We start from the raw sequence: 21,243 nt of genomic DNA, 5'->3' as shown, positions 1-21,243 counted from the left end.
CACACACACACACACTGCTAAACACTCATTCAGACGGCTTGATTCTTCATTTCTGAGTGCTGTATGAAGGAAACGTCTGTAGAAGGTCTTGGAGATGCGACATGCTGTTCCTCAGGAACTGAGTGACATTTTCAGTCATTACATGTGCGTTTCTTCATTTACAGCAGACTGAGCAGCGATGACCGACGGTGACAGTGTGTTTTCAGAGAGAAACACAAACCGCCCGTCGTTCTCTGCCATGAAGTGAATGCTGTAAATAACGAGTGAAATACGGCTCTGTTCGGTTTCAGTGTGTTTGTGCCGGAGCGTTTAATAATCATGACGTGTGACTGTACTAATTATTAATTTAGTCCGACGCTGGAGTCTGATGATAAGACTAAAGAAATGTATTTTCAGTACATCCACACAGTTTAATGCAAATGAATGAATCTTCAGTCAAGAATAACCTACTTGCACATGCAATTAATCTGTTTTCACAATAAAAACATATTTATATTCAACCACTGGAGTGTAAGATTGAAAGCAGCGAAGGTTTCTTTAATCGCACGAGTCCAGCCGTGATCGTGAACATTAATTAGTTCAGCCCTGATGTTAAATACTCTTTGGAACTTATGAAGTCACACGATGAAAAACCGAACGAGTTTGTTAATAGAGATAAATGTGTGCGTTGGAAGGTCAGTGTTGTTTTCTAATTACGTTCCATATGGTTTGTGAGAATCATCATAAATATCATAAATTTATGTCGACCTCTGCTGCTAATTTGGGCATATTCAGACGCTCTGTTGAATTTGAACAAAACTCTAATTATGAATAACCTAAAATGAACAGAAAAATAGACGCCGCACAGTTAATTCTCACTGAACTAGCAGCATCAGTAACTAAACTGCTTTATTATTTGGAAAAACTTTCATAGAGTTTTCAACCGTGATCGTGATTGTTAATTCATTTAGCGCTGAAAGACAGACGTTTAACACAATGTTTGATTCATAAGTTATGATAACCAATAAAAGGCTGTTAGGAAGGTCACTGTTGTTTCTAATGATGATGCTTTAGTGTGTGAGAGTCACAGCAAATAACATCAAGTTCTGCCATATCCAGATGCTCTGTTGAATTTGAAAGATGCCCTGTGGTGAAAATCAAGCTTTTAACGTTTGTTTACATTTTTAATATACTTAAATACAAACCAAGTGCAAATTCATCCGTCCACACCATCGAATAAATCACAGCAATTAGATCAAACATCTACGGCTGAATTAATCTGGTGTTGCCATGTTGTGGACTGTTTATACTTCAGTTACCGACCGAAAGCAGCAGGTATTCTGAGCGGGAGGCGGGGCTAATTTACATATTCATGAGCTGCGGTGTAGAGTTACATTCAGGCCATTTAAGGTGTGAAGACATTAGTTTACAAATAATGTCATTTTGATCATCAAAGATTAGTTTTTAAGGGATAAAATTAGGACTCAAATTAAACTTCTAACCAGCACACATGCGTTCCTGTAGCTCAGACAGTAGGGTGTTGTGTTTGCAACACCAAGGTCTTGGTTTCAACTCCAAAAGAATGCATGGATGAATTTAATAGCAAAGAATCCTAGATATCTCACTTTCAGTGCTAAACTGATTCATGTTCATGATCCTGGCTGGACTTGTTTGATTTTAAAACTCTTATGATTATATTTCCAAATAAATAAAGTAAACCTTACTGCACTCGATCTTACACTTCAGTGGCTGAATATGAATATTTTTATTGTACAGTTAATTGCATGTGCCTTAACACTGAATATGCATTCATTTGCATTAAACTAGGGATGTACTCTGAAGACTATTAGTTCATTAGAGTTAACATGCATTCAATGCAACAGAAGTTGCTTTGGATCGAAGTGTCTGTTAGATGTGAGCAGTTCATGCATTCTCTGGGAATCAAACCCACGATGCCTGTGTTTAGAAGGATCAGAATCTTCCCTCAAATCACAGAATAGGCCTCAGAAGAGCTGAGCTCGATGCGAGAGCGAATTCTAGTGTTCTCTTAAAAACTCATTCTTTCCGGTTGTGACTCAAGTGAATGAATAATAAACGCCGAACGTTCCCCAGAGCTCTGGACTGGATTAAAGAGCCAATGAAGAACATAAATCTCACATTCAGACGGCTCTACTGAATTTCAGAGTCCAAATGCGCTGCGACTGTATCGTGCGTGGTTTATCGTATCCGTGACTCGACACGCTCGCCGCTCATTCTACAACATAATCTGCTGTTATCTGATGACAGATTGAGCCAGATTCCACATGAGCCGTATCACACTGACCGGATCTGTGCGAGAACGGCGACGAGGACGAGAGGATGATAAACAAACCGCTGCTGAAATAAAAGACGAGCCGATGACATCTCGTACTCAAAAGAGCCGCGTGTTCAAAGGGTCACTCTTCATTTCCATCACAATTGGACCCATCTGTCCACGCTTGGCCCGCCGTCAGCTGTGTGTGTGTGTGCTTTAATTGTCATGAGTGTGTCTGACTGTGAAGTGGCTTTATGAGCCTGTGTGAGTGTGTGTGTTTCCCAGGGCCTTTGTTCATCTCATCTACATTAAAGGACGAGTTCAGCCAAATAACATTTAGTCATTATGAGTTTCTCTTCCAGGCCTATCAGATTTACTGTGTAAGTCATGTTACTGGTGTTACACAGTGTTCGGTCATACATCGAGTATATTACTCAACCGCCGCCGCCAGCGGCATTGTGCTGTTTTATGGAAATAAAAACTGTTTAGTTGAGTTGGAAAATGGAGGCTGCAATTCAACTTTATGACATACTAAGTTGAAATTCTGACATAAAAAGTCAGTTTTTAGATAAAGTCAGAGTTATGGCATAAATAGTATGAGATAAGTCGAAGTTGACACAAAATGACATAAAAAGTCAAAATTATGAGTTTAAATGTGGAAATTGACATACTAATTTGAAATGATGACAAAAGTCATAATTATAAGATAAAAGTCACAATTACGACAAAATGTCAGTTATGAGATATTAAGTAGAAATATGACTTTAAAAGCTGAATATATGATAAAGTCATAATTTAGTTTACACTATGACAAAAAGTCAAGCATGAGATAAAAAAATCTAATTATGACAAAACAGCATAATAGATATAAAGTCAAAAATGATGACCTATAAGATTGAAAATTCAGAATTATAATATATAAATAGTAATTTCCCTTTTTATCTCACAGATTTAACTTAGTTTGTCAATTTCACCTTTTTGTCATATAATTTTGACTTTTATCTCATAAATATGACTTAGTATCTCATAGTTATGACTAACCAAAGCTTGTTTTTTTTTCTTACGTGGTCTTATGAGCTTCCATATAAAAGCAGCATATTTCAGTGTTTAACACCAGTGAGTTTGTCTGTTTTGTTGAGCAAACGCTGTAAAGATCTAATGTCAAAGATCAGTGTAAGCTACAGATCTCACAGATCAGAGCATCTTTGATGAATATCCGATCTATTTATGAAGAGTTTTTTTTTTTTAATCATGTTTTTATTGTTTTTATTGTGTTAGTTAGCTGTAATTTTTTAGTAATTTTTACTTAATCAAAATAACCCAGCTGCAGTTTGATTGAGATTAATTGGAATGCACAATGAAAAAACCTGATTTTTGAAAACTGTTGAAAAAGAGTTATCTGTTTTTGCAAATGAACTCTTCATATGTAACAGCTAATATCAATACTGTCAGAAGTTGATTAATCGATGGTTACGTTTCCTCACTGTATGATGTCTCCAGTCTATAATATTCCAGTCTTCTGTCCATCGCGGAGGAGTTGAGTAGCTGACCCGTCTCGCCCTTTCGCTTCACTAATGTCTCTCGGCCTGATTAAGATACGATGTGGTGCAGCAGGTTAATTTTACCACAGCGAGAGCTTAATACTGTCAAATTCGGTCACGCAGGAATAAGCGTCTCTCTCTCTGCGTGTTGACAAGTATAATATCAATTGAAGAATCGCTAAACCAGGCAGAACGCTGGCTGGAATTGGAGTGAAATGCATGCAAAGTCATTTGCGGCCCACCGTCTCACGCAATTTTCAGCCTCGGAGTGATGCTTTGCACGTATCCATTACACGGGAGCGCGCCAGTGCTGTGGTTTCACAGTATTTATTAGCGTTCAGCTCATGCTAAAACGCTGCAACTGTAGAGATGCAGTTGGTCTCGCAAACAGGCCGTCGAACATCACTGTGACGCCGCCGTGTGCGTCTTTGCTCCTGCAAGGGCGTTTGTTGGCATTTGCATTCAGCTCGTGATGCGGCGAATGTGAGTTTCGCTAATGGAGCGTCGCGGCGGCGTTCCCTTTAATCAGCGCTGCTGCATCTGCTGCTGGAGAACACACGTCCCTCACCGACTCACACCAACACACGGCTTCGCGGATCCGTTACCGGGACGGCTCCAGCTGATTTTGTCATCACACGTGGACTCTGAGGTGATGCTGTGCTTCACACACAAATGACTCAACACAAGCATCTCAAACAAAGTAAAAGACACTGAAAAATGGCGCAGAATTTACTTTGAAGCAATTTTCTGTCAAATAAGAAACTGCAAGTAACATTGAATTAAATGTGGATATTTGAAGTAGAAAGACTTAAATAGTAAACGTAATTTTTAGCACCAGCCCTGCTGAAAAAAACACCTTAAACCAGCCTAAGCTAGTTTTAGCTGGTCAGCAGGCTGGTTTTAGAGGGGTTTTGGCCACTTCCTTAGCTGGTCAGGCTGGGAGACCAACTAAAACCAGCCACTTCCAGCTTAAATCAGCTAAGACCAGCCAACCAACTTAGGCTGGTTTTAGCGTTTTTTTTTCGGGAGGGAGTGCAAAATGAAAATATTTTTATGCAACAAACATAGCTACTTAATGAATCTATGTTTTTGAACAGTTTGGGAGAACAAATGATTCAGTGTCTCATTAAGTGACATTAAGTCACTTGTTTCATGCTCGAAAATATGTGTTTGAATGAATTTGGTGAATGAATGATTCTGTGACTCAATCATAAAGAAAGAATCAGTGGTTTTGACCAAACTGGTTGAATGATTGTTTCTGTGACTCAAAGAAATTGTCTTTGTTCTTGAATGAAACAAAATTTGCTACATTCAAAACCTCATGATCGTGTACTACTCTCACTAGCACAGCTTTGCGGCAGAATTAGTGATAGTAGTGTGTGGTTCAGAAATCTGATTGGTTGAGTGAATCATTCAGTGGCTCATTCATACTTATTTTGTTCAGTGCTGTTAAATGAATCACTTGATTAAATGATTCACTCACTTATTTTGCTATCACTTATTTTCACCCACCGACTCTCAGAAAGAGTCACTCAATCTAAGACTAAAATAGTAAAAATAATTTTCAGCGCCAGTGCAAAATAAAAAGAATTTTAAGCAACAAACATAACTACTTTCGAACGATTTGGGAGAACAAATGGTTTTTATTGATTCACTCATTAAGAAAGTCACTTGTTTCATACTCAAATAAATCAGTGCGTTTGAATACATTTGCTGAATGAATGATTCTGTGGCTCAATCATAACAGAACTCACTTCATTCTTGAAAGAATCAATGGTTTTAAACAAATTGGTTGATTCAGTGACTCATAAGGAAATTCACGTTGTTCTTGAATGAAACGGCTGCTTAATTTGAAACTGTATACTAGTATTCTACTCTAACTAGCACAGATTATGTGGTTCAGAAATCGAATCGGTTGAATAAATGATTCAATGACTCACTCATACCTCCTTTGTTTAGTGTGTTTGAATGAATCATGTGAATGAATGATTCAAACTCATAATACTGTTACTTATTTCAACTTACTAGTGAAAGATTGAAAAGTTTTGATACATTTACAGTTTTCTTCATGGAACACGATCTTTACTTAACGTCCTAATGATTTTTGGCATAAAAGAAAAATCGATAATTTTGACCCAAACAATGTGTTGTTGGCTATTGATACAGATACAGCTGTGCTACTTATGACTGGTTTTGTGGTTCAGAGACACATTGTACTGTGTATATGGTATCGCAGTGAGATATCATCAGTTAAAAATAAATCTCAGAATAACTAAGACTGAAGTGAAGTGAGCGAGTAGTGTGTAATGAGCGACGGGCTCCACCTGAGCGCCGGCGCGTCTCCGCTGCCCGCTGAGGGTCAGTCCGCACAGCTGATCATTTATTCAACCCTCTTCCTCTCTGCCTTTATTTGGGACTAATTTGCCCCTGGTAATTGGCCTGAGCGTTCTGCAAACACAGAGGGGTGCGCTGGAGCTCGGCGGGCGTCTCTCTGCTCTCGGCACGGGGTCATTACCGAGCCGCGCTCGTGTCGCCACATAAAGAGGCCACGCTGTGAGCCGCGATTCCCACGAGCCCCTCTGTCTTAACACAGCGACAGAAGGACAAAGCCGGCCGGGTTACAGATGAAAGAGCTCCGACCGCACGGGCCGCGGCCGCGTTTAACGGCTGACGTTACGGCAGATGAAGCTTATTTTGCTGTTGAGAAAGGCTGTGTGCTGGAGTAATTAGCAGATGAATGAAGTATCTGATGAGAGTTCAAGTGTTTCTCTCTCAATCTAATGAAGTTAAAAGTCAATTTACTTGTGTGTCCATTCAGAAGCTTTCAGTCCAAAATGCTGTTCTGTTCTGTTATTAGACTAACTAACTACAGATAACACAATGCACAGCATGTCTCATGCGAAGTAAAAGAAATATTCATGATTTACTTTTTATATTGAGAATAGATTTTTTTGCATTGATATACTAGATTTTTTCTCATTGCTTATAGTTTTTTGCATTCATACATTTCTTTGCAGGTATATTTTTTCTGCACCGATACTTTTTTTATGCACTGATATAATTGGTTTTTGCATTAAAAATAGTTTTTTGCTGAATTATTTTATTTCATTGATGTTTTTTTGCATTGATATGTGTTTTTGTTTTGTTGCATTGATATATATATATTTTGCATTGAAAATATTTTTTTGTTTTGTTTTTTGCATTGCTATAATTTTTTGGCATTGCTCATTTTTTTGCATTGATATAACAGTGATTATTGATATAATAGCACAAGCGAGGCAGGCTGAAAACCCTGCAGGACACACAGACAGACAGACAGAGAGATGGATCAGGCGGGAACAGACATCTGCTCCCGTCTTTTATTTCATCTGGCGTTCCGTCCTCCTTCCATTCACTGCGCCTCCTGCCGTGGAATCAAACACAGAGGAGTCAGGTGGCGTGGAGACGCTCGTCCCGTGCGTGTCGGGCCCCTGATGGAGTCTGGCCCTTAATAACTCGCGCACATGGGGCCGCATGCTGATGGCAGCTCTGTGTGTTTGCGTGTTTGCTTTGGCCGCTGAGATGCACTTGACCGCAGACGGATGCGGGAGCGTCTCGCAGCGTCTTCACCGTCACACACACACACACACACAGGATTTGGACTGATCTGGTCTTCAGCTCCGTCTCTCTGATGCCAGAACGACCATCTGCAGCGCGGCGAAACAAAGCGTGCGTCACCCGCAGCCCGCGTCTCTCCTGTGTGTTCCTTCCATTTACTGGGGAATTGGAGGACAAAATGGAGTTTGTGGGAGGTTTGTGCTGAAGGCTGAGCAGCGGCAGCTTGAGCAGATTGAGCTGAAGGTCTGCAGGAGCCTGATGTGTTTGTTTAGGCTTACTGTTATTTGGCTGCTGCTGCTTCTGCAGTTAAAGTCCATAGAACGGCACAAACTTAGGAAATTCACTGCAGTTTTAGGAGTCACATGACAAGACTTTTTAGGGTCTGTCAGCCAATCCCTCATGTAGTAATACGACTGAATGCGAAATAATCTAATTGCAATTTTTCTGATAAAAATTACAATTGTGATTGTTAGTACGGCTGCATAATATGGCCAAAAATTATTTGATTATGTCAGTATAACTATATAATAATAATAATAAGAATAATAATAGTTATTATAATTTCTATTATTATTATTATTATTCAATTAAAATATTAAACAATTACTATTTTAATAATTCACTATAATTCAATAAAATAAAAAAAGAGAAGTTGTGATTACTATAAAATAATAATAATGATAATTGTATGATGGCTATTATTATTACAAAATAAAATATTAAATTACTAATGTAATAATTCATTGTAGAATAAAACTAATATTTAAGACAATATAATAATGATAATACATATTTTTTCATTGCAAGTCTAAAATTGCAGTAATAGTATTTATGGTCTTCATTTCTTTATTTTCAATCAGTAAGCCATCAAGCTTTTATTTTGGCAGAGTAAATGTGACCCTGGAGCACAAAACCAGTCTTGAGTATCACGTTATCACATTTGTAGCAATAGCCAAAACTACATTGTATGGGTCAAAATGATCAATTTTACTTTTATGGCAAAAATCATTAGGATATTAAATAAAGATCATGTTCCATGAAGATATTTTGTAAATTTACTACCATAAATATATCAAAACTTAATTGTTGATTAGTAATATGCATTGCTCAGGACTTCATTTTGGCAACTTTAAAGGTGATTTTCTCAATATTTAGATTTTTTTTTTACTTCCTATCTCAGCCAATATTGCCCTGTCCTAACAAACCGTACATCAGTGGAAAGCTTATTTATTTATTATTCAGTTTTTTAGATGATGTATAAATCTCAGTTTCAAAACATTGACCCTTATGACTGGTTTTGTGGTCCAGGGCATTAGCATATGTATTTCTTTAATTAAATTACAGCCTTTGCCACTCAGACATACTGCAATTTTGGTTTCATTTGGATAAATCATGCCGTCCTTCATTGTAGAAACATAATATCTCAGTCAAGTAGGGTGTTTTGCAAAATATCAGATCATCTTGAGACTACATTGATCAGATGTTACTGTGAAATGTATGTATTTGACAGTTTTTTTCAGCCAAAGTTGCAATCTTGTGCATCAGTTCATGCTTTTTCCTGGGAATCGAACCCCTCACCTTGATGCATTTCGCTTTATTCACAACAGTTTGAGCTCAAGGAACATATATTATAGATATATGCATTTGCCACATGCTTTCATCCAAAGCAAAGTGCATCGCATTCAAACATTTGTGAGTCCATGCATTTCCAGGGAATCAAACCCGTGACCCCGGCGTTGCGGCTGTGATTCCCAGGAAATGCATGAACTGATAGAAATGTGAATGACTCGCTTTGAATAATGACACAGCTTCACTTCATCTCCTCCAAACAAGAACGATCCTCGCTGTTTAACACAGAATGATTGATTCATGCGTTTTCATACAGCAAACCATTTACATGCAACGCGTCGGTGAGTTTGACGGCCAATCCTTCAGATGGTTTCTGACATATAGAGCACAACCATCTCTGTTTTTCCACGGATGAATTTGAAATAAATCACAATCTGCTCCACTTACTTTGAGACTCTTGAGGACAGCGGTCGAAAATACAAATGCACACGCTTATATTTAGATCAAATCAGATGTCAAGTCAAGTCACATTTATTTCTACAGCACTTCAGACTGTTTCAAAGCAGCTTTACAGAAATAAACGGGAAAATATGAGAATCAATGATGCAAAATGATAAAAACAAGTTCAGTTTCAGCAGCTCGACTCATTCGGATCAGTTCAATTAGTGTCAAATCAACACTTATTGATTCTAAAATCGTAGATTTCTGTTTTTTGTTATTGATAACTGTGCTTATCGATAACTGTCGCTCATTACAGTACCAGGATGAAACCACCCTGCTAGGCCAGAGCACGGCTGACGTTCAGATATAATTGTGCTTCATGTAAAATAATCACAGAACACGGAGCGTAATTTCATTCAGCAGGAATAATCGCATCTCAGACGCCCGCAGGAGCTCCGTCTTTAATAATTCGGCGACCGGACCGGACCGGACCGGCGAATCCATCATCGTGAGCGCGAGCGGTAACGAGGACGGCTCTGGTTGGAGGGCGTTTGGTTAGCGGCTGGTTCGGGTTAAGTCACCCATACGCGCCGACCGGACTCGGTGTCGGCGGCGGTTAATAGACGAGAGCTTATTGGAAACGCAGTGCGCTTTATTTGTCATCCGGTCCTGTCGGGCCGTTACGCTCTGAGCTGGTTTCCAATTCTTCTGGCCTTTATTTCCTGCCACTCTCAGGAAATTCATTTCAGAGACTTTAACCTCAACAATACCTTAATGAATCAGGCCTGAGCCGGACGGATTTACGGGGCGGAATCGCCTCACAAACACGCCTTTCAGAGCCGCGCGGCGAGCGATAAGCCCGGGGCCGACGCGTCGGCTTTAAGCCCTGGATATGAGCTTTAGGGTCACCGCTCTGTGATTCAGGATCAAGCCCATAAGTTTTCCAAAGGCCGGGATGATAAATCCTGCTTTAAAAGAGCGCCGTTTCCAAACACAAAGCCGAGGATGAAGCTCGCGGATGTCGAGGTTCGCGCCGGTCATTTTGTGCTCAGAAATACGGAGGCGTTCGGCGCTGCACGTGTGATCCGCTCCATAAAGACGGCTTTACCTGACGATCTGATGGAGAACATCCAGAGCAGACAATCACTAACCATCACACACTCTCAGATGCGACTGTGAAAACATATTTAGGAGCAGCAGTGTGACTGACCACATCAGCATATGTGTGTTTCAAAGGTTTTTATGGGTTTTTGCAGCGTTGAGTAATGAATCGCACACATCTCACCAACCCTTTCACAAACAAAGTGTAAATAAGAGATTGATTGTGCAGTGTAGAGAGCTTCGTTCATTATAACGGAACTTTGTGAGATCGCGATGAACTAAGATGATTGACAGCTTTTAATGATTTTTAAGCGAGTTTGTAAATGAGATACTGATTTAATACAACCGTTAAATAAACAAGAAGTTAAGTGACTTACATTGTCTGACTGTAACACTATTGCCTGATTTTGCTCTATTTCATCGTTAAAAATAGTTTGAAACAAGTCACAGCTGAGCCGCTGCACATCTCCATTCAAACACAGCGCTGTTTCCTTTATGAATGAACGTGCGTGTTTAAACGAATCTAGTGAGTCAATGATTCAATTTCCCATTCATAAAGAGTCACTTGCTTTATTCCTGAATGAATCAGCTGTTTGAACGAATCAAATGAATGAATGATTCAGTAATTAAATCAGTGAATTGCCGCCACCTACTGGCAGCTTTAGTTTAAGTTTAAAGTATCTTTTCAGTTATTTAAATCATTTAATATTTCTGTATTTAAAATGTTATATTTAAAAGATAAATTCGATTAGATTGCACTCATGTCGCCTCTGAGCCTCATTAGACGTGAAAATACACCTACAAGACACTTTTGTGTTCTTCTGTGCACCTCTGTAGTACAATTTAAATTTGATTGGTAACTTATTCTTATTTTACGTGTTCTTATTTTGTTGTTTTAATGAGAAATTTTAAAAAGTTTATAAAATATAATTTTATAATAAAAGATGACGTACTTTTAATAAAGTTAGAAAAATGCCATTACGAAGGTAAAAACAAATCCCCCTGTAAATCACATTAAGGAGTCAAATATCACCTCACAATGGGAAGTGATCCGATTTTTTGATTGATTAGAAGCTGCTCCTGAAATTTTGACTGTGCTCCTAAATTTCTTAAGTCCTCACTTCATTGATTTAATTAATAATTTCAAACATTTTTTGTGCAAGTTTTCTGAAATGTTAAGTTGAAATATGCAAATGATGCATTATGTTATTAAATACGCACTAATTTGCATACATTTCCAGAACACTGGATAAAGTCAGGTTCATAAATCTTGTTTGATTTTAAAGGTTTATTAAAGGTTTTTCTAGAGGGCATTTTGCATTTCCCTTTTTTTATCACTCCATAAATCAGAAAATACTGTCAACAGACAGAAAACAAACACATTTTCACCATGTTTTTAGGAGTAAAATGCCATATAGATCATTCTAAATGAAATATAAACAACCCTTCAGAATATAGAAAGGAATAAAACTATAAAGTTTGGTGTAAGAGAAAAAACTATATAATATAGTGAGGCAAACAGATAAAGTGCAATCAAATAAACACTTGAATGTGTGTTTTGGATGTTTCCTGTACACTAGTCTGAAACCAACCTTTATGAAAAATAACCCAAGATCTCAAAGTTTTTGGTTATTTGCATTAATAAAACAATGTTTTGCCTGTAGTGTCTTGTATTAAAAAGCACTGCTCAATTTTAAGTTTTTGGTCTGTTTTGCTTTCATAACATGCCTTCTTTCAGACACGTGGAAAGAAAACATCCAAAAAAACACATTGCAAATGTATGCAAATCAGTGCATTTTCAATTAGACAATGCATTATTTGCATTGGAAACGTGTAGTGGGGAAGTATATACAGTCATGTGAAAAAGTTAGGACACCCTATTGAATTCCATGGTTTTCTGTATCAGGACATAATATAAAAAAATATCTGGTCCTTGGCAGGTCTTAAAATTTGGAAAATAAATCCTCAGATAAACATCATCACATGACATATCACACAGTGTCATTATTTATTTACCAAAAATACAGCCAAGATGGAAAGGCCATGTGTGACAAAGTTAAGACACCCTATGAGTCAGTTGCCTGTAGATCCACTTTTAGCAGCAATAACTTGAAGCATTCATTTTCTGTGTGACTTTATCAATCTTTCACATCGTTCTGGAGGAATTTGGACCACTCTTCTTTTCAACATTGCTCCAGCTTACGCACAGCTCTCACCACAGCATTTGAGTCAGGATGAGCTCTGGACTTGGACTGGGCTGTTGCAACACCTTGATTCTGTTCTTTTCAGCCATTCTGTTGTAGATTTGCTGGTGTGCTTGTGATCATTGTCCTGTTGCATGACCCAATTTTGTCCCAACTTTAGATGTGGGACAGGTGCCCTCGCATTTGACTCTAGAATACTTTGATATACAGAGGAGTTCATGGCCAACTCAGTGACTGTGAGGTGTCCAGGTCCTGTGGCTACAAAACAAGCCCAAAATGACCAGCCCTCCTCCAGCATGCTTGTCTTTTGGTATGAGGTGTTTGTGCTGATATGCTCTTCAGGTTTTCACCAAACTTGGCGCTGTGCATTATGGCCAGACATCTCCACTTCGCTCTCATCTGTTTAAAGGACATTATTTTAGAAGACTTGTGTTTTGTTCAGATGCAACTTTGCAGACCTAAACTGTGCTGCAATGTTTTTTTTTTTAGATAGAAGAGTCTTTCTTCTGCCAAACCTTCCAAACATGCCATTTTTGTCCCATATTTTTCTAATGGTATTGTCATGAACTTTATCATTTAACATGTGAACTGAGGCCTGTAGAGTCTGAGGTGTAGTTCTTGGGTTGTCCTCCATTTCTCTGAGCTTTACACGGTCTGATCTTGGGGTGAATTTTCTGGGACGTCCACTCCTGGAAGGAGAGGTGTCTGTTTTAAATGTCTCCCACTTGTGAATAAACTTCAAATTGTTTGGAAATGGCCGCATTACTCTTTTCAGATTGATGGCAGCAACAATTGCTTCTCTAAGATGATTGCTGATGTCTTACCTCCTTGGCATTGTGTTAACACACACCTGAAGGCTCCCGACCAGCAAACTGACAAAGCTTATGCTTTTATAGAGGCGCTCAGACTTGCTGATGATCAGTTAATCAAAGGTATTTGACTGTTATTTATCCTCTTAATTCCAGTGTTGACAGTAAGGGTGTCCTAACTTTGTCACACATGGCTTTTTTCATTTTGGCTTTATTTTTGTTCAGTAAATAATGACACGGTGGAATTTGTCATGTGTTGTTGTTCATCTGAGGTTTTATTTTCAAAATTTTAAGACCGGCCAAGGACCAGTTTTTTTTTATTGATGTCCTGATACGGAAAACCATGGAATTCAATAGGGTGTCCTAACTTTTTCACATGACTGTATTTGTTGTGCATTATCTCGTTCACCTGTAGTGTCATGTCCTTCAAGAAAGTGAACAGGATCATCTGTGTTGGAGTTTGAGTTTTACGGGAGCGTTTTACACTGATTTGAAATCTTTCAGCGAAATGCTCAGTTTGTGAATGAAACACTCGACTGTTTTATAGATGAAACTCACGAAGGCAGCATTTCATCATCGTTCATTCTGCTGACGGTGGCACTGATGACATCTCTCTCTCTTTCTCTAATGAATTGATCGCTGATGAAAAATCTCACTTTATACAGCAGTTAATGAAACAAGAGACTCATTAACTCAGAGTCACACAGTGTCAAAAAGGCCTGACACTATATTTAATGCAGTACATGCACTGCATGAGCTCAAACCATCAAATCACATTAAACATTTCAGAAAACCGAATAAATGTTTTGATACACGAGGGATAAAACATCATGAGCTCTGCTGCGGCTGCTCTCGTGACCTGTCCGTGGCTGAGGTTGAGTGTTGTTATTTCAGTCTAAGTTTGATCGGAGTGGGTTTGAAGACTCTCGCTCAGTGGTTTGAGAGAGAGTGAACTCTACAGCACAGCTGATTTCTGTCAGTGGCTCTCATTTTAATTCTCAGTCCGCGTCTGTCTGATAAATGGCCGTTGGTCCAGCGGCTCGTGCTGAACGATAGCTGGAGATGGTTGATGGAGTCTGGCGGCGTGTGTCGAGCGTCTGCGTCGGCGGTGATAACGTGAGCCCGTCGCAGGACTCGTGTGTGGCGTCTCAAAGGTCAATCCCCGAACGCTGACAGTGACGGACACTATCGACTACTGACTCACAGCTCACGATGTCTGGAGTGTCTCTACATCTCACAAATCTGCTTAAGTGTGCTTAAAACCCAGTCAGTGCGGCTCGTCCGGCCAAAAATCACTCTGTGTTAATAAGAAACCTCATTCAGCATAAATGTGGCTGATCGGGATGAAGTAGTAGTTGTGCACACTACGTACTGCAATTGACCCTCTGCAAACAGCTTGATTGACAGGTGATCTGACCAATCATAGTCCCACAACAAACAAACAATCAGACAGGAAAGTAGATCAACTTCGGTGGACTTAAACTTGAAAAATTGAGTGTATTGAAGTCTTTCCATGGTTGAAATAAAATATGTTCATTCAGTGAACATGTGAAGTAGAAGTGAAGTAGAAAAGACTACTTGATTGTTGATTGATCTAATAAGTCACAACACATTAAAGAGCTACAAAACAGTATTTATTGTTTGAATTTCTTTAAAAAGTTGCCAAAAATTGAGAAGTGACCTGCTCCGTCTTGTTTAGTGTGAGAGCCACTTTGTTTGTCGGACGTAGCAACAGTAACTGAGGGTGGCGGGTTTTTGCGAAGGGTCAATCATATATAAAACAGAACACAACACAGTGAAAAACATCTCAAACAGTGTTATTTTAGTAGCATTTATTACATAGTATTGTAGTATTTTGAATTAAATTGTATTTATATTTTCTGTTTTTTGTAATTTTGTTGTTTTTAATAATTTTTTTTTTTTTTTAAAGAAATGTTTTTATTAAATTTATTTCTGTTTTAGTTATAATCTTAGAATATAATTTATTTTACATTTTTAATCAAATAAACTTATAATAAAGCTATAATTGAGAATTTTTTTTTAATTCATTTATCATGCTGGAAATAAAAATGTCAGTCAAACTGCATTCTGGGACAGAATATTTAATATATATGAGTCTTTTTTTTAATTGAAGTATATACATCATCTGAAAGCTGAATAAATAAGCTTTCCATTGATGTATGGTTTGTTTCAGACAATGTTTGATCGAGAGACAACTATTTGAAAATCTGAAATCTGTGGGTGCAAAAAATCAAAATATTGAGAAAATCACCTTTAAAGTTGTCCAAATGAAGTTTTTAGCAATGCATATAACTAATCAAAAATTGAGTTTTGATATATTTACAGTAGTAAATTTACAAAATATCTTCATGGAAAATGATCTTTACTTAATATCCTAATGATTTTTGGCATAAAAGAAAAATCGATCATTTTGATCCTTATAGTGTATTGTTGGCTATTGCTACAAATATACTACCGTGCTACCTTAAGACTGGTTTTGTGCTCCAGGGTCACATATATGAATGTAGAGTGTGTTTGTAATGTATTTTATGCAGCTAGAATATGAGTGTGTGTTTTGTGTAATAAAGTGATTGTGGTGCAGTGTTGGGGAAAGTTACTTTTAAAAGTAATGCATTACAATATTGAGTTACTCCCTAAAAAAAGTAACTGATTACGTTACTTAGTTACTTTTTATGGAAAGCGTTACTTTACTTTTGTGTTACTTTTTAAATCTGGGCAGGGCTTGATTGTTTGTTTTTAATATAAAAAGTTCTATTTTTGGCAAATGTAAAAGCCTTTTCACACCAAAAACCTCAGGCTTTGAGAAAAGTAAATTCACATCTGTACAATAGAATGCAGAAGAAAAAAATGTCATTATCTTGAGTAATTTTTGCTTATTAGTATGGTTGAATTGGATCGTCGAAGGTCGGCAGCAAAGACACTGGTTAATAAAACGGGATTAAATACATAAAGGATATTTGTTTTATTTAACGTAATTATTGCGTCATATTCTGAGTTGAATTTGACAGTTTTTCTTCATTTTGAGGAATACTCAATCTGTTTTTTGTGAGTGAGATGAATGAATGCATGTTCACATTTGTTCTAGAACTAACATCTTACGATTTCTCTCGAAATGAGGACAGGAGAGCTTTTAATCAATAAATGGGGGGGGGGGGGGGGAAACTGGCGTTACTTATTTGAAAGAAGTTACTTGGCAAAAGTGATAATATTACGTAACTCGTGTTACTTGTAATGTGTTACCAATAACACAGGTGTGGTGAAGATGAACAGGACAGAAGCAGTGTTGGCCATTTTACTGTCATTGCGCTTTTATGTTGAAAGCATCAGGAAAGTGTTTGTTCAAGGCTCAGTAGTTTGAGCTTCAACCTGCATATCAATATTTACCAGCTCAATCAAGTCACAGTCTTGGGTTTGAATGATTTCGGATGGTTTATACCAGTTGGATTGAGTCTGGATTTTCCTGTTTGGATTGTTGGCTGCCGTCTGTCAGTCAGATGGACTTGAGGTGAGATCTTTGTTTGTTTGTTTGTCTGATTCATCCCTTTGAGTTGGTTTCTGTGAACAGGATGGCATTAGATTGCATTGCATTCTCCCAGATATCTTGAGTCTGGATCTTGGATCTTGAGTTGATTTCCTTGCATGTTTCTTTCATTTGATCATTAATGCCATATTTATTTTGCAGATGAGTGTTAATGTGTGTGTTCGTTGTAAGTCTCTGTCAGGTCATGATGATAACACGTTCAATTTCTCAGTGGACGCTTGTTAAAGGCATCTATGAGCTTTCACAGTAACTGCTTTTGTTGGATGATATTGTGAATTATGTTTTTGTAACTTTAACAGCGCTCGTGGCACTGGTGCACTGATGATAATAGAATAGCACAACACCCTTTCAAAAAGCAGTACATTTTTAAGAATATTCATATGTTGGAATTCTAACGTCAAAAAGTTAAATAAATAAAACCGGGAGCTCAGCCCTGACCGCAGGGATTGTTTAACACATTGAGACCAGCGTGCAGCTTCCTTCAAGTTCACTAATGCATTCCTGTCCTTTTGTGCAGATAAAAGCTGTAATATACATTTTGTAATTTCAGTATGAATCCTCTTCGTTTTCCTCAGTCAGCGTGAATTCAGAAGTGACCGTGTTTATTATTCTAATACATGTTACCGCTCTCATTGTGAACAATTCATCCACGCACTTTTTTTTTTGCATGCATTTAATTTTTTTCTTCATAATCTTTAATCAAGCTGTCATAACTTGCGTTTGCTGTGATTGTGTCCACTTGACGTCTACAGTGGAAGTGAAGTCGCGTGCAGTTGAGCGAGTCGCGCTCTTGTTCGTGAGCGGTTTTGTTCACGGTACGGTTAGTAAAGTCACTCAAAGCTTCCGTTTCATGTCGACTGCAGCTTTTGTACAGGTGGAACGTGACTTTGATAGTTCAGGAAGTGTTGAACATCATGAGATTTGTATAATGTTTGCAGAGCTTTTGCTCATGAGGAGTGTTTCAATCAGACACTTTGAGGTTGTGTTTCAGATAAGTGCCCTTAGAAGACAGCTGTCTGTGCAGTAAGATCAGATCTTTAAGGACTGAATGATGCATATGTTCATATTGTGTGTTGAATGAGACGTATGCACTTCATTGCAAACAGTGATGATCTGTGCCGATTCTGTCACCGTGTACTCTGGAGTACTGTAGTGTGTTTTACATCAGTGATGTTTGTCTGTGAGAGTATGTAGTGCTGCACTGCTTTCATTGTCGCAGCAGTAATTGATCCCAGGACTCAACATGTCTGATTCACACACACACACACACACACACACACACAGGTGTGAGGCAGCGTTCCGGTCCGGTTCCCCGTGCAGCGGATCATCTCTGATTTCAGTATGCGGCGGCACGTCTCCGCTGGCATTTGCTCTCCGGCGCAGTGTCCGTTTCTCCTGACGCGCGGCGTTGCGCTGCATACTGATCCTGCTCTGCCGTAAGTCCTGACAAAACGCCAGCGCTCGGGTTTGGCTCCAGCAAACACCTCCATCATCAGACCGTCTGCTGTGTGCAGATTCCCCTCAGATACACACTGAACACTATACTGCTCGTCTGGCTATAGCACTGCACGCTGTGTGCTCCATACATCCCAAAAAATGTTGTTCGTCCTCAGTATGTGTGTCTCGTTTTCCAGTACAAATATCCAAACATCCTTAAATCAACATAGATTTAGTTGAAATGCAAAACGTCTCTGAAAAATGCAGTGAATTTTAAGTGAAAATGAATTGAATTTATCCTTAAAACAAACACAAATATCGTTCTGTGTGCTCAGAAAAATCAACTTATTTCAAAGGGAAAGCAGGATTATTTTTCAGATCCCACTGACAGATTTATTTCTTGTTTTAAACTTGAACCCATTTCATTTTGATGCATTTTTCAGAAATAAAACTAAATATCTGAAGTCATTTTCCTATTCAAGTAAATGTGTCTTAATTTAAGAATGTTTAGATTTTTACTGGTAAAATGAGACGAAAAACTTTTTTTTTTTGGCAGTGTACATGCTTATATGTGACCCTGGAGCACAAAACCAGTCTTAAGTATCACAGGTATATTTGTAGCAAAAGCCCAAAATTATCCAATTTTCTTTTATGCCAAAAATCATTAGGATATTAAATAAAGATCATGTTCCATGAAGATATTTTGCAAAATTCCTAATGTAAATATATCAAAACTTAATTTTTGCTTAGCAATATGCATTATTAGGAACTTCATTTGCACAACTTTAAAGATGATTTTCTCAATATTTCGATTTTTTTTTTTTTTTTTTGCACCCTCAGATTCCAGATTTTCAAATAGTTGTATCTCGACTATCATAACAAACCATACATCAATGGAAAGCTTATTTATTCAACTTTCAGATGATGTATAAATCTCAATTTTAAAAATTTGACCCTTATGACTGGTTTTGTGGTCCAGGGTCACATATTTTCTAAAAATGTTCTCAAAGTGAATCATTTCAGGCAGTAATGTTTAGTGTTTTGTATTGTTCACATAACTATCCAGTTGTTAGCACAGAAAAAAATGCATTTGGTTTATATTTTTAATCTAATTTTGTGAAAAATAGTATTAGTGGCATTTTAGTATTTTTGAACTTATACGTATATTTTATTAATATTTTGAGTTTTTATATATATATTCTGTTTTCATTTTAATGTAAAGTTTTAGTAACTCTTTAATTAAAAATAATAATAAAAAAAATAGTTAATTTTGTTTCTGTTTTAGTTATTTTACAACTTAAAGTTAAACTAAATGAAAATGAGAAATGTGGCAACTAGGTGAAATAAAATATTTTTGAATTTTTCTTTTATTAATGTTTAAAGTTTAATTAATTTATTTTTTTATGGTTTTAGATTTAGTTAACTGGGTCATACAGGTTTTGCATTTGCATATATATATATATATATATAACCTGTAAAAGCCATCTTGGTCAAAAATGGAGATGAGTGAATGCTCTCTACACGTTATATATGTTCATCAAGACCTTTCACTTCAAATGTGTTAAATCCCATCCTCAACCCATTCAGAACTGCCAGTACTTACATAGAAACCCACACATAGTAGCCAGAAGAAAATGCTCATTTTAAAGAAAACGTCAGATGTACTCAGAGGCTTTTGCAACTCTTCACATATATATAACAAATAATGAAACAAATGATAAAATCACATGTTTCAGTCATTGTATTGCATTCTGAGTAAGTGTGCTCGTTTGGTCATGTTTGTAGTGTTGGTATGTGATTCTGAGCACGGCCACTGTCAAGTGTTTTATGAGATCTTCTCTCCGCTCATGTTAAATCGAGCCGGTCGGCGAGCGTGAGCCGCTCTGAGGGAAGTGTAGCGTTGTTTGCGCTCAGCGGGCGAGCGGGGCGGTGGGCGTCGTGATGGAGTGCCGGCGCTCAGGCTCTGACAGGCGTTCGGCGCTCGGGCTCTGATTGAACCCCGCTGCCGCCACCAAAACGCCTCTCAGCTCAATTCACCTCCTGCGGCGGCGGCGGCGGCTCTGACGCCAACAGCAGCTGCGCAGATTCAGCACGCTCACCATGACAGACACGAACCACACCGGACCACTAAACGCTAGTCACACAACACCTGGGCACTGTGGCGTCACTGGAATTCTGGGCCCCTCGCACCGATTTCGCCTTAGGGGAGAATACTGTATGTGACAGTAATGGATCTGAGCTTTTACAAATGTGACTCTGGACCACAAAACCAGTCATAACGCTCAGTTTTTTTAAATTAAGATTTATTCATCATCTGAAAGCTGAATAAATAAGTTCCACTGATGTGTGGTGTGTTAGGATAGGACAATATTTGGCCAACATACAGCTAAAATCTGTAGTCTGAGGGTGCAAACAAATCAAAATATTGAGAAAATCACATTTAAAGTTGTCCAAATGAAGTTCTTAGCAATGCATATTACTAATCAAAAATTAAGTTTTGATATATTTACAGTAGAAAATTTACAAAAAATATTCATGGAACATGATCTTTACTTAATATCCTAATGATTTTTTGGCTATTGCTACAAATATACCTGTGATACTTAAGACTGGTTTTGTGCTCCAGGGTCACACATGATTTTTCTTAATAAGAATTAATGTGATAATGTGTCTTACGCAGTGATTTGTTTGGGCTTGTTTTATGCTGGCA

The 21,243-nt window shown here is 38.0% G+C and overlaps 1 protein-coding gene across 4 annotated transcripts in view; it reads left to right on the top strand.

Annotated features, from left to right (window-relative positions):
- The window catches only part of dcc (DCC netrin 1 receptor), a 224,882-nt gene that overhangs the window by 11,176 nt on the left and 192,463 nt on the right, over positions 1-21,243 (top strand). The window lies entirely within an intron of this gene.

The sequence above is a fragment of the Labeo rohita genome, chromosome 5, assembly GCF_022985175.1.
Source record: "Labeo rohita strain BAU-BD-2019 chromosome 5, IGBB_LRoh.1.0, whole genome shotgun sequence".
NCBI lineage: Eukaryota > Metazoa > Chordata > Actinopteri > Cypriniformes > Cyprinidae > Labeo > Labeo rohita.
Note: the sequence above shows the minus strand (reverse complement) of the source record. Positions and strands in the feature narration are given on the sequence as shown.